The 13737-nt window shown below is 32.9% G+C and overlaps 1 long non-coding RNA gene across 1 annotated transcript; it reads right to left on the bottom strand.

Annotated features, from left to right (window-relative positions):
• Positions 1-5508: 5508 nt before the first annotated feature.
• LOC115435898 (uncharacterized) lies at positions 5509-13007 on the bottom strand. The gene is made up of 3 exons (XR_003937745.1): positions 12910-13007; positions 10773-10780; positions 5509-5523 (listed from the first exon to the last, which is right to left on the bottom strand). It is a non-coding gene; the product is annotated as an uncharacterized LOC115435898 (long non-coding RNA).
• Between the last annotated feature and the right edge of the window lie 730 nt (positions 13008-13737).

The following is a 13737-nucleotide window of genomic DNA, read 5'->3' as shown; positions in this document are numbered from 1 at the left end:
TAAAAATGTGTCAAGTGCATTTTGTAATAAACTTCTCAAATTGTAATAACTTATTACATAATGTGAAAAATGTTCCTATATAATGCATTCAGGTAGTTTATTACAAAATGCGTCAATTTATTACATGATGCAGCTTTATTACAAGATGACGTGACATTCTTATTACATTTTGAACTTTTATTACATAATGCGGCTCAACATGCCTTGTTAATAGTGTCATGATATATCGCGATATATCATATTGTGATTCTTGTATTGTGATGTGCATCGTATCGCCGGATTCTTGCCAATACACACCTCTAGTGGAGAATGGTGATGTAGGTAAAATATGAAATATGTCATTTTTAAACAGGTGTATGCATGTAATCAAAATAAAAGCAAATATAAATATATAAAATAAATATAAGAAGCTCAGTCATTAGGTCTAGACACTTTTTTTTTTTCTAATGATTGTTTCATGCTTGAAAATCTCCTGCTTTATGTACATCTATTGTTAATTTACATACATAATAATGCACTATAGATGATCACTATCATGTTATTATCTCTCAGATTCACACAAATACCTTTCCATTCATTTTGTCCAAAGCTGAACCGCATCCCTCAGCCCATCTTGAATCATTTTTTTTTTCTGACCTTTAGTGTTGACTGCTTTCAAGTGGCTGTTAATTCTTCCGATCAGATTTGGAGGGTTTGCGTCGTATTTCTGCTTAAAAGGCTCAACTCGATCCTTTTCATCCATTTAGATTTGCTTTAACTATTATCTGAGACCAGCTAGTTTCAAGGAGAAAACACAATGAAGTAGTTTAACACCGTAAAAGTGAATTCAACCATTAAAATGACACCTTTACTCTTCATTCACTTGAGTCGCTCCATTTGTCTGTTGCTAATCGCATGTTTTTACTTGTATTTATGCTACCTTAAGATGTGCAGAGTCTTTTGTGTGAACAAATTTCAGCGTGATGAATAAATTGTCCTTGCAGCGCAGGGTTAGTTACACTCTGTGCTACAACTTTGGCCTGGATTGGTCAAGAAATGGAAAGCTCCCAGAGGAATATCAGTGCCCTTCAGAGTATATACGACCTGTTTTAACAATGGCAGTTACTTATTAAGACAAATTATTGTGTTTTTCAGCTCCGTAGGAGTCTAAACTAATGGCAAACAGGTGGCAGCGGTATTTATTAGTATTAACCCATAAAGACCCAAACATCCACCAGCAACCAAAACCATCTACTGATCTAAAATGTCTAATACCTGTTGATCCACTAATCCTATCAATACATGTAAATAATTGATGTCAAATGCAGTTAGTCATCGTTTCATGGTCATCAGATTTGACCCATTTGGATGTTCAGAGGCTCCTTAGTTACCATGGAAACACCATCATCTTCTACAACATTGATTCACCAGTAAAACCCATGGAGTTGGATCAATGACAGTGGATGGACACACTGGGTTTATGTTCATTTAATGATATCTTTGCTGAAAATGTCACTTTTTTTTCAGTTTTCTCTGTTTTGATATAATAACCTTTGAATTTACTTTGAGTTTTCATGAACATCTAAATTAACCCTTTCATGCACGAATTATGAGAACCTTAATCAAATTTTTTTTTCCTGAGTGTTTTTATTCCTCTTCAGGCATGAAAAAAACAATACAATTGAAAATTTTCTTCTGAAAAATAAATAAAAATAAATAAATAAAATAAAAATAATCAAAAAAAAAAAATTAAAAATACATAAAAAACAATAATGAAAAAAAAAAAAAAAAAAAAAAAAAAAAACAATCTTATGAACCTATTTTTCATGAAGTTGGAAAAATGTCCATTCAGCTGGACACCATGTGTTTAATTTTTGACACACAGAAACATGTATTTACTGATAAATTGTGTGAAAACTATGGGGAGGGCTTATGATTCTGGGGGTTTATGCTCAGGGGAGATCTACATAATGTTACCAATTCATGTCAGAAAAGATATGTAGTCTTAAAACTTTAATAAAGATATGTGTAAAAAAAACAAAACAAACAAAAAAAACCCAGAAAAGAACAACAAAATCCATGAATATACAAGAGAACAGCTGTAGAAGAGCTGTCCACTGGAGTGACCAGTGTGCATGAAAGGGTTAAATATAGGAAATTAAGTACAGGAAAATACAAGATTTACAGTGAAAAATGAAAAATACAGAGGATAATGTTATAATAAGTGGTGATAAATCAGTTAAGACAGGTTAAATAGAGAGAGAAAATCATTTGGAAACTTCCAAAAATGTAACACTGGGTCTTTATGGGTTAATAGGATGACAAAAATAACCATCAAAATGTCTTGAGACTTTGCCATGTGAAAGATGTAGCCACTAAAAGGCTTTAGATGATTTCAGTTTTATTACATGACTATAACATGTTAAGTATATTCTACTAATTTGTAGACATAGTCAAAAATATGAAAAAAATGAAGGTGAATGGAATTAAATCATTAAGTTTTAGTCATGACCGCACCTTTTTTTTGCTGCATTGCATTGTGGGTATTGGGCATGTTGTTGAATATGTGTTACTTTAATGTGCAGGTGTTCAGCGGGGTTGTGGTGTTAGTGTTAATTTAGACTTAATCTGTGTATGGCAATGTTTATTGGCCTTTTTGTTTTTGTATTTTTGTAGAGCTGCACCATAAGTGAGAGCCATAGGCCCAACAATGGATTTCCCATTCATCCAAAATCACATTTTTATACTGGAAAAACACTTGGATCCTGTCAAAGAAATTTATTATTACAAATAAAGTACGAGAAGTTACTTTAAAATTGATCCATAGATGTTATCCAGAGAAAACTATATGATTAAATATAAAATAAATATTGATACACTGTTCTTTTTGCAGCAACGCAGAGGAAATATGTCATTTATTTTAGGATTGCACCTATACACATATATTTTGGATTGATTTAAATAATTTTATAAACACAAAAATCGACTCTTCTTGTAAATTGAACTTTCAACACATTTTATTTGGCTTATCACACAATGATAAACTAACTCCAGAAAAAAAGATATATTATCAACCTTTTGATTATTTTTTTTCCAAATTTCACTTTCATTGCTCCAAATTTGCACATCAACATCCAAACATCACTGTTTTCAAAGCCCTTTTTTCTAATTACGTAGACAATTTGAGAAACAGTATAAATTCTAAAGCAAAAAAAAAAAAAAGTCAAATATATAATCTTATTCAATTTGGATAATTTCTATTTATTCCTCGAGCATTTTTTTTAAAATTTTTATTACATATTTATTTATTTACTTATTTATTTATTTTTTCTTTCCTAATGTTTTTACTTACATGTATTTCTCTGTATAATGCAAAAGATTTTGTGTATTATGGAACTTTCTCCCCTTATTGTTGTATACTATTATGTATATTTACTGTTCAATGTTAATTGTTCAAATAAATAAATAAATAATCATATCTTTATGCCTTGCCAAATTAAAAGCACTTCCTGTTTTGGCAAACTGCACTGAGCTAACTTCCTACTCGACTTCTATCCACGCAACAATAAATTAAGTTGAATAGTTTCGTAAAGCAATTTATATTGCTAAAGATTGTAATTTAAGTCAACTTGGAAATGAGTACAATGAACTGATGAGATTAAGTCTAATGATTATACAAAGTAATTGACATTGCAACAAATTTTAAGTTAAATTAACTTGGCATTTAGTGTGTTGTACTTAAAATAGCAATTCCATTCAAATCAATCATTTAAGTTTAATACACTCAAGTTTTCATTACTCATTACTTTTTTTTTTTTTTTTTTTTTTTAAGGCAACTGGTTTCCTCCAATTTTTTAAGCAAACTTAATTTATCCGGTCTTACAGCGCACTAAATCATACTGACTGAACAACATTAAAGTAAATTCAATTATTATATCAAAATCTGTCGCTCTGTTCTTAGATCCTTAGAGATTCTCAAATTTTCCCTTCAGTCACGGTTCCTTACTTTTTTTTTTTTTTTTTTTTTTTTGTATGGTTCGTTACTTTAAGTTTTCCAGATCCATCAGGCTCCACAGGTGTGTTTAAACTCTTCCACCAACGTGGCTGAAGGTGTACTCAGCCACAGCACATGTTCTTGTAGTCGCCATTTTAAAACGTCATGAGTCCGTAGTCATTTTTTCATCAAGTATAACTTGCGCATAAAAATGTACCTAATGGAAAAATGACAATTTCACCCAAAGTCTCAATTTTAATTTAAATCAAACTGGAAATGAGTACAATGAACTGATGATATTCAGTCTAATGATTATACAAAGCAATTGATATTGCAACAAATTTTAAGTTAAATTAACTTGGCATTTAGTGTGTTGTACTTAAAATAGTAATTCCATTCAAATCAAGCATTTAAGTTTAATACACTCAAGTTTTCATTACTCATTACATCAATTTTTTAAGCAAACTTAATTTATCCGGTCTTACAGCGCACTAAATCATACTGACTGAACAACATTAAAGTAAATTCAATTATTATATCAAAATCTGTCGCTCTGTTCTTAGATCCTTAGAGATTCTCAAATTTTCCCTTCAGTCACGGTTCCTTACTTTTTTTTTTTGTATGGTTCGTTACTTTAAGTTTTCCAGATCCATCAGGCTCCACAGGTGTGTTTAAACTCTTCCACCAACGTGGCTGAAGGTGTACTCAGCCACAGCACATGTTCTTGTAGTCGCCATTTTAAAACGTCATGAGTCCGTAGTCATTTTTTCATCAAGTATAACTTGCACATAAAAGTTTGTGTAATGGAAAAACAACAATTTTACCGAAAGTCTAAGTTTTCAATTAAAAGTTTTTGCGATGGCAAGAGTGGTTTTTTTGGGCGTAACACAAATGGTACATCACTCAAAACTGCAATGGACAGACCTTTTTTTGCAACTAGAGTCAGGTGAATTAAAAAAACGGATGTTGACATGCCTTACAACAAGTGAAGAAGAACAAGAAACATGTCACGGTATGTGTGGACACAACAGGAAACCTGAGTCAATAGTCGCTTTTCCACTGAGCCTCAAATTGCCCAAATATAACTTGCGCATAAAAATGTACCTAATGGAAAAATGACAATTTCACCCAAAGTCTCAATTTTAATTTAAATCAAACTGGAAATGAGTACAATGAACTGATGATATTCAGTCTAATGATTATACAAAGCAATTGATATTGCAACAAATTTTAAGTTAAATTAACTTGGCATTTAGTGTGTTGTACTTAAAATAGTAATTCCATTCAAATCAAGCATTTAAGTTTAATACACTCAAGTTTTCATTACTCATTACATCAATTTTTTAAGCAAACTTAATTTATCCGGTCTTAGAGCGCACTAAATCATACTGACTGAACAACATTAAAGTAAATTCAATTATTATATCAAAATCTGTCGCTCTGTTCTTAGATCCTTAGAGATTCTCAAATTTTCCCTTCAGTCACGGTTCCTTACTTTTTTTTTTTTTTTTTGTATGGTTCGTTACTTTAAGTTTTCCAGATCCATCAGGCTCCACAGGTGTGTTTAAACTCTTCCACCAACGTGGCTGAAGGTGTACTCAGCCACAGCACATGTTCTTGTAGTCGCCATTTTAAAACGTCATGAGTCCGTAGTCATTTTTTCATCAAGTATAACTTGCACATAAAAATTTGTGTAATGGAAAAACAACAATTTTACCAAAAGTCTAAGTTTTCAATTAAAAGTTTTTGCGATGGCCAGAGTTTTTTTTTGGGCGTAACACAAATGGTATATCACGCAAAACTGCAATGGACAGACCTTTTTTTGCAACTAGAGTCAGGTGAATTAAAAAAAACGGATGTTGACATGCCTTACAACAAGTGAAGAAGAACAAGAAACATGTCACGGTATGTGTGGACACAACAGGAAACCTGAGTCAATAGTCGTTTTTCCACTGAGCCTCAAATTGCCCAAATATAACTTGCGCATAAAAATGTACCTAATGGAAAAATGACAATTTCACCCAAAGTCTCAATTTTAATTTAAATCAAACTGGAAATGAGTACAATGAACTGATGATATTCAGTCTAATGATTATACAAAGCAATTGATATTGCAACAAATTTTAAGTTAAATTAACTTGGCATTTAGTGTGTTGTACTTAAAATAGTAATTCCATTCAAATCAAGCATTTAAGTTTAATACACTCAAGTTTTCATTACTCATTACATCAATTTTTTAAGTAAACTCAATTTATCCGGTCTTACAGTGTAGTAGGAATTCTAAAGCGGTAGTTTTCAGCGATACAATCAGACATTAATTTCTTCAAACTATGAATGCTTGATTTAACAGCGAAACTTGTGAAACAATTAAAAGTTTATATTGTCCCTGAGCTGTGGAAATTACACTGTCTCCTACTTCCTTCTCCATCACCCAGTCTCTTTTTTTTTTTTTTTTTTTTCTTTTCTTTTCCTGGCTGTGTTGCTATTCATAGTGTGTGTCTTTGCAACTTAGGTCTCCGATCAATTAAACGTGCCTCTCAAGATAACTACATTAATTACGCCGCTGTTTGCATGAGTCTTGTTGCACCGCAGAACACTTGAGACTTGAGTCTGAATAGAAGGCCAGATGGGATCAGTTTTCCATGGGGTTGGGATTTTAGGATCATTATGTATTCTTCTGGTGCCGTTACAAGATCAATTAGGCAGTTTGTAATGTATTTAAAATATTAAAAAGCCACTTTTAGGAGTCGCCAGAATCTTAGGGCCTCTGAATTTTTCACGACTGCGACCCGGGAAAATGCAGGTTTTACCTACATAAGTAAGATTTAGTGCTGAGAGGAAGTAAAAGTTAACGAAAAGGGGAGTTGAAGGAGAGATTGTGAAAAGGGGAGAATCCAAAAGGGAGGTCTCTCTGAACTGTATACAGACTGAGCTTTGGGAAAACGGCCTCGGCCAAAATTGCTGAGTAATGCACCAGTTGTAGTCCCTACAGACACACATACACACACACATACACACAAACGTTTGAGTCAGCGCTGCCCGCAGTCTGCATCAAAAAAGCCCCTCAAGTGATAAGCTTTGGCGAGAAGAACGAGGATTCCAATGCTAATCTCCTAAACATGATTTTTCATAGCGCTTTGCACAACATGCCTCTGGATTAAAGACATTCTATTAAAGAGAAGGGGCTTAACATATGGAAGGCAAAGAAAAGCCAGCTGTACTTGGTTGGGTTTAGCCGTCTGAGCTATAGTTCAATAGTCCTTTTTTTTTTTTTTTTTTTTTTTTTTTTTTTAAAGTGTATTCGCTCTGCAGTATGTGCTGTGGGATGATCCCTTCAAGTAGTCAAAACAGGGAGGAGGGCAAAGCCGCCTATTTCAGATTTACCGAGTTTTACGTCACTATTTACAACGATGTCTGAGCGTCGTAACACTTGTGTAGTTTATTAGGCCTCAAGCGAAAGTGAACGTCAGCATAAAATATTTAAGTTTCACCTCTCATTTCTCAAATAGGCTCATTTTGTCGAAAAAAAGATATGATTGATGATGATGTAAAGCAGGGGTGTCATTTTTTTTTTTTTTTATTTCCGGGGGCCACATTCAGCCCAATTTTATCGGAAGTGGGCCGAACCAGTAAAATAATAACACGATAGCCAATAAATAATGACAACTCCAAATTGTTTTAGTGCAAAAAATAACATTCAGTTATGCCGATATTTACATTTACAAACCATCCAAACAAAAAGGATGTGAATAACCTGACAAAAAAAAAAAAAAAAAAAGTTAACCCTTTCATGTATAGTGGTCACTACAGTGGACAGCTATTCCTAAGCTGTTCTCTTGTATATTTGAGGGTTTTGTTGCTTTCGTTCCACATCAGCCAGTCATCCCATACACTGCCACCTGTTGGCCAGTCATGGGAAGTGCATCTTTGTTTTTACTCGTAACCAAAATGGCTGACAGGAAGTCAGAAATGTTGCAGGAACATCTTGTTAATCCTTCTATATATATTCCAGTTCATCCTGCAGTCACTTTTTGGGCTGTTGTCTTTTTTTTTTTTTTTCTTATAGTGGATCATTTTTTCGACTGTTGTCTTTTTTTTTTTTTTTTTCTTATACTGGATAATTTTTGGGGCTGTTGTCTTTTTTTCTTAGAGTGGATCATTTTTGGGGCTGTTGTCTTTTTTTCTTAGAGTGGATAATTTTTTGAGCTGTTGTCTTTTTTTTCTAATAGTGGATAATTTTTTGGGCTGTTGTCTTTTTTTCTTAGAGTGGATCATTTTTGGGGCTGTTGTCTTTTTTTCTTAGAGTGGATAATTTTTTGAGCTGTTGTCTTTTTTTTCTAATAGTGGATAATTTTTTGGGCTGTTGTCTTTTTTTCTTATAGTGAATAATTTTTGGGGCTGTTGTCTTTTTTTTCTAATAGTGGATAATTTTTGGGGCTGTTGTCTTTTTTTCTTATCGCGGATAATTTTTTGGGCTGTTGACTTTTTTTTCTTATAGTGGATACTTTTTTGGGCTGTTGTCTTTTTTTCTTATAGTGGATACTTTTTTGGGCTGTTGTCTTTTTTTTTTTCTTATAGTGGATAATTTTTTGGGCTGTTGTCTTTTTTTTCTTATAGTGGATAATTTTTTGGGCTGTTCTCTTTTATTTCTTATAGTGGATAATTTTCTGGGCTGTTGTCTTTTTTTCTTATAGTGGATAATTTTCTGGGCTGTTGTCTTTTTTTTTCTTATAGTGGATAATTTATTAGGCTGTTGTCTTTTTTTTTCTTATAGTGGATAACTTTTTGGGCTGTTCTCTTTTTTTTCTTATAGTGGATAATTTTTTGGGCTGTTCTCTTTTCTTTCTCATAGTGGATAATTTTTTGGGCTGTTCTCTTTTTTTCTTATAGTGGATAATTTTTTGGGCTGTTCTCTCTTTTTTTTTCTTACAGTGGATAATTTTTTGGGCTGTTCTCTTTTTTTCTTATAGTGGATAATTTTTGGGCTGTTACACCTCTGGGCCACCGTAGTAATGGCTGTTAAGTTACCATTTGTTTACGCAGCACCTATGTTCTGATGTGTTCGAAAGATGTAAAATATGATGCACATTTATTTATTTATTTATTTTTTTTTTAATTATAATCTTAGCTTTTCTGAACATCTACATGATCAGAAAATTAAATATAGGAATATACATGATTTACACTGAAGAACAGAAGATAATATTACAATAAATGGTGATAAATCACTTAAGAAAGGTTAAATATGGAGGAAATTTCATTTGGGAACTGCTACCAAAGTAGTTCTGGGTCTTTATGGGTTAAAGTGCTTTACAAATCAAACTGGATTGGATGTGAAAGTACTTACCGAGACCTCTTCATACATGTATTAAACATGGAGATAAGTTATTTAGTTTTCAACACAGAGCTTATTGAACATGAAATGTGTCCTGGTGTCACCCCTTAAATCTGGCCCCCTAGTGTTTATGAATACTTTGGTTAATTATCCTAAGCTACTGAGTGGAAAGAAAACATGGGAGTGAAAGTGAAGTCCCATTTGGAGCATTTTTAGCCCTGCCTGTTCCGTCAGACCTTGAAGCAGTTGAATTATTCTCTTAATTAGTAAATAACACAAGAGGAATTTCTATTTACACAGAATGCTTTCAGCTCCTTTCAGGTCCGATGCAGCCAAATGTTAAATCATGCTGTATCCCGTTGAAGCGAGCGGTTGTATTGGATTATTGTAGTTCCTGTGGTTGATTGAATGCAGTTTGTATTAGATGCTTTTCAACAGATGGAATGTGTATCTTGGTATGTCTGTGAGCACCATATGGGCGATATTAAGCTTGGTCTAGCCGGTAATACATTCCAAAGGCTGGAGGTTTTCATACATTCTTACATGTACCAAAAATGAGCGTTTGACATCAACAATATATAGACTCAAAGTGGCAAAATCCTGACGTCTGACTTCAGTCTGTGTGTTTACCTGCAGACACCCTGCCCTCCAGCTGGATTGTCTATTTTTGTTCTGTTTTTTCCAGTGTTTGGGGGTGCAGGCCTTTGGTAGTATTTGTACCTCCAGCCCATAAAGGCATGTGTGGACACATGGAACATACTTTGTTATTCTTAGCCAGGTTAAAGTTCTGTCTGGACACACACAGTCTTCCAATAAAACAGTGGTTCCCACATTTTCAGCTTGAGACCCTTTTTTTTTTTTTAATTGATTTGTTTCGAATATGGAAATGATACAAGCTTCCTGATTGCTACTAATTGACTTTTTTGCACAACATAATATAAAAATGAAAATTCAAGGAAGCATAAAATAATGATACACATAAAAAGAAAAAAAAAAGTCATATTTAAAAAGGAGTGAGAGGAAGCATATCTTATTAGCCGTAAACCAACAATATGTACATATACACGTACGTACGTACATGCATGCATGCATGCATGCATGCATGCATACATACATACATACATACATACATACATACATACATACATACATACATACATACATACATACATACATGCATACATGCATGCATGCATACATACATATACACACACACACACACACACACACATATATATATATTTATATGTACATAAATGCATGCATGCATGCATGCATGCATACATATATATACACATACATACATACATACACACACATCCACATATACCATTGTATACATATATATACATACATATATATGCATACACACACATATACATACCCATGCACATACACTTCCATATACATGTACAAATACCTATATACACTGTTACATACATACATATATACATTCACATAGACTCCTCTGCCTCTAATCCCTATGCCACATCAATCAATCAAATCGATTTTATGTCTCAACAGGACCTAAATTTACAGAAACAGATCATGAATTGCCATGATGATGACATTTTATTGAGCGTTCCCCCATTAAGTTTTTCTGTTATATATTTTTCTAAATTATTCTCTTTTCATATTTTTCTCATTTTCTTTTATGGGTCATGAATGTTTCTCTTGTATCGTTTCATCGACTTGCATTATTAATTCTAAATAATTTTGTTTTTCTTTAAGTTGTATTATATTCAGTGTGAACAAACTCCACAGTGAAGGGAATAAACAAAACCAAAAATAAGACCTGAAGTGAAAAAAAAAAAAAGGGAAAAAAAGAAGGAAAAGTTTGACATAATTTTCATCTTTTTTGCATTTTCTGTTGTTGCATTTTACTCCTGTCTTTTACATCTTGTTGCATCTTATATTTGCTTTTTTGTCTTTTTTTTTGTTTGTTTTTTGTTTTTAGAAAGTGCTCCAATAATCAATCAGTTAGTTAGTCAAAGGATAGCTGATCTTTTTTCAAGATTTAATAATTATTTTATTGCATAGATATTCTGATTTTGGCACCATTTCTTCCCAAGTGCTACATAAGTTAAGTCTGAAAAGATAAACGTTTTAAGTATTTGATATACTTGTGGATCACTTGCTTATTATAAATGTATTTATTTTTGGATGGAGGGTATGTGTTAATGAAAATGAGTTTTTTGATTTGACAAATTAACCAACTAATCCGCTTAAATCGGCTCAGTTATTGAAAAATCTGTTTCCCATCCTTTACATTTCACATGGATTTGGTGAGATCAACATTTACTGTATGAAGTCTTACAGAGAACATTCCTCTGCTATTATACTAAGGAATATCAACCCTTTAACCCTTTCATGCATGAATTATGAAAAAAAGAGGGTTTTTTTCTTTCTTTTTTTTTTTTTTTCTAGATTGATTTTCTTACTCAAAATTAGGCTAAAATTGAAATGCATTTTGAATTGTTTAAAAATATGGTTTTATTAAGAAGATATTTAACCTCTTGAAACCCAGTAAAGTGCAAGTTTTGGCTTCTTTTAAATGAAATAATTGCCTATTTTGGAGACATCATGATGCATTTTTTTTTTTTTTTTTCATGGAATGTACTTGCAGTGGATAGTTTATTTATTTATTTATTTATTTAGTATTAAACTGAGAAACCCATAGCTGGGTCTTGGGAGGTTAACGTTATGAGATCACAGAGCAGTCCAATTTCTAAAACTAAGACAATACTATTTTTCATTGTATTGCCTTTATAACCCTTTGGAAAGTTGAAAGTTAAACTATTTCCACAAATGTGGATGTCCTGAATGAAAGGGTTAAGCACCAAAGTCACAAAAAAACATTACAAAATGAAATCTTGATATTAAAATAGAATAAAAAAAACCAAACAAACAAACAAAAAAAACCTTCCAGCACCTCAAGGGTTAACAGTGCTTGTGAATTGGCAACAAAAATTCTGTCTGTGTCCCACACACTGATGAAATGCTGTTTTGAAATGGATGTGAAGAGTTGATGCTTCAGCCCAAGGAATAAGGCATTCACAGTTGTGTCGCTGTCCAGTGCTGAAATCACAGATAAGGCCCAGGTTACAGAGGAGCTGTCCGGTCCTGAAACCACTAATGATCTCCAGGCTGCTGTGGCACAGGGTTAAAAAGTCTTAAAAGTCTTAAATGTACAAATCTGCATTTAATACCTTAAAAAGCCTTTAAAAAATATTAAATTTGATATGGTAGGTCTTAAGTTACACTGCTTAAATTTTGTTCACTGTATTGTTTAAATGTGTCTTTTAAAAAGTAACCACCAGGGAGGTAAATTTAATAATATCCCAACAGGATCTGGAAAAACTGGTTCATACATTTATCTTTAGTCGATTAGATCACTGTAACAGCCTCTACACAGGTCTATTCAACAACTGCAGCTGATCCAAAATGCTGCTGCTCCAGTCCTCAGTAGAACCAAAAAAGTGGACCACATCACACCAGTTCTGAGGTCTTTACCATGGCTTCCTGTCTCTCAGCGGATAGACTTTCAAATACTTTTGTTAGTTTATAAAGCTCTGAATGGTTCGGGGACCATCCAGACCACTCAGGTCCTCTGGTACAGGTCTGCTCTCAGTCCCCAGAGTCTGAACTAAACAGGGAGAAGCAGCTTTTAGTTTTTATGCTCCACACATCTGGAACAAATGAGCTGCAAATCTGCTGAAACTGCTGAAAAGGTTAAACACTCATTTATTTACAGCTTTTTATTATCATCATTATTATTATTATTATTTTTTTTTTTTTTTTTTTTTACCTGCACTGCAACTCACAGTCGGGACTGTTTGGATTGATTTAACACTAAATTCTTAATTTTAATGTTAGTTTGACTGTTTTTAGCTTTTGTTTTAACTGTCTGTTATTCTTGTTTTCATTTCTTTCTTTCCGTCACTCACTTTTAAAGTCTGTGGTATACTTTTGTTTACCGTTTTATTCCGCATTTGTCAGTGTTTCTCAAACTTTTTACAGTGGAGTACCCCCTTAAATATACTTTTTTAGCCAAGTACCCACAACTCTCACTTCAGCATTTTTGATTGAAAAAAAAAAAGGCAAAAATTGTTTATATTTTCAAAACTTTGTAAACAAACAACATATATTTAAGGCAAGACAAGTTTTTTTGTATAGCACATTTCAGCAACAAGGCAATTCAAGGTGCTTCACACAGGACATTGAAATACAACAACAAAGGAAAAAGAAACATGTTTAAAACATTATAAAAGAAACGTGTAAAAGGTGATTAAAAACAGCAAGAAAGAAAACAACACATAAAACCCAAAAATATAAAAACACACACATATTAAAGTAAGAGTTGCAATGCAGGGTGTTGAAAGAGAATATAACATTTAAAAAGTCAAAAGCCTTTTAGTCGAAGGCAGCA

This window comes from Sphaeramia orbicularis, chromosome 2, assembly GCF_902148855.1.
Source record: "Sphaeramia orbicularis chromosome 2, fSphaOr1.1, whole genome shotgun sequence".
Taxonomy (NCBI): Eukaryota; Metazoa; Chordata; class Actinopteri; order Kurtiformes; family Apogonidae; genus Sphaeramia; species Sphaeramia orbicularis.
The sequence above is the reverse complement of the archived record's forward strand: the minus strand, read 5'-3'. Positions and strand labels throughout refer to the sequence as shown.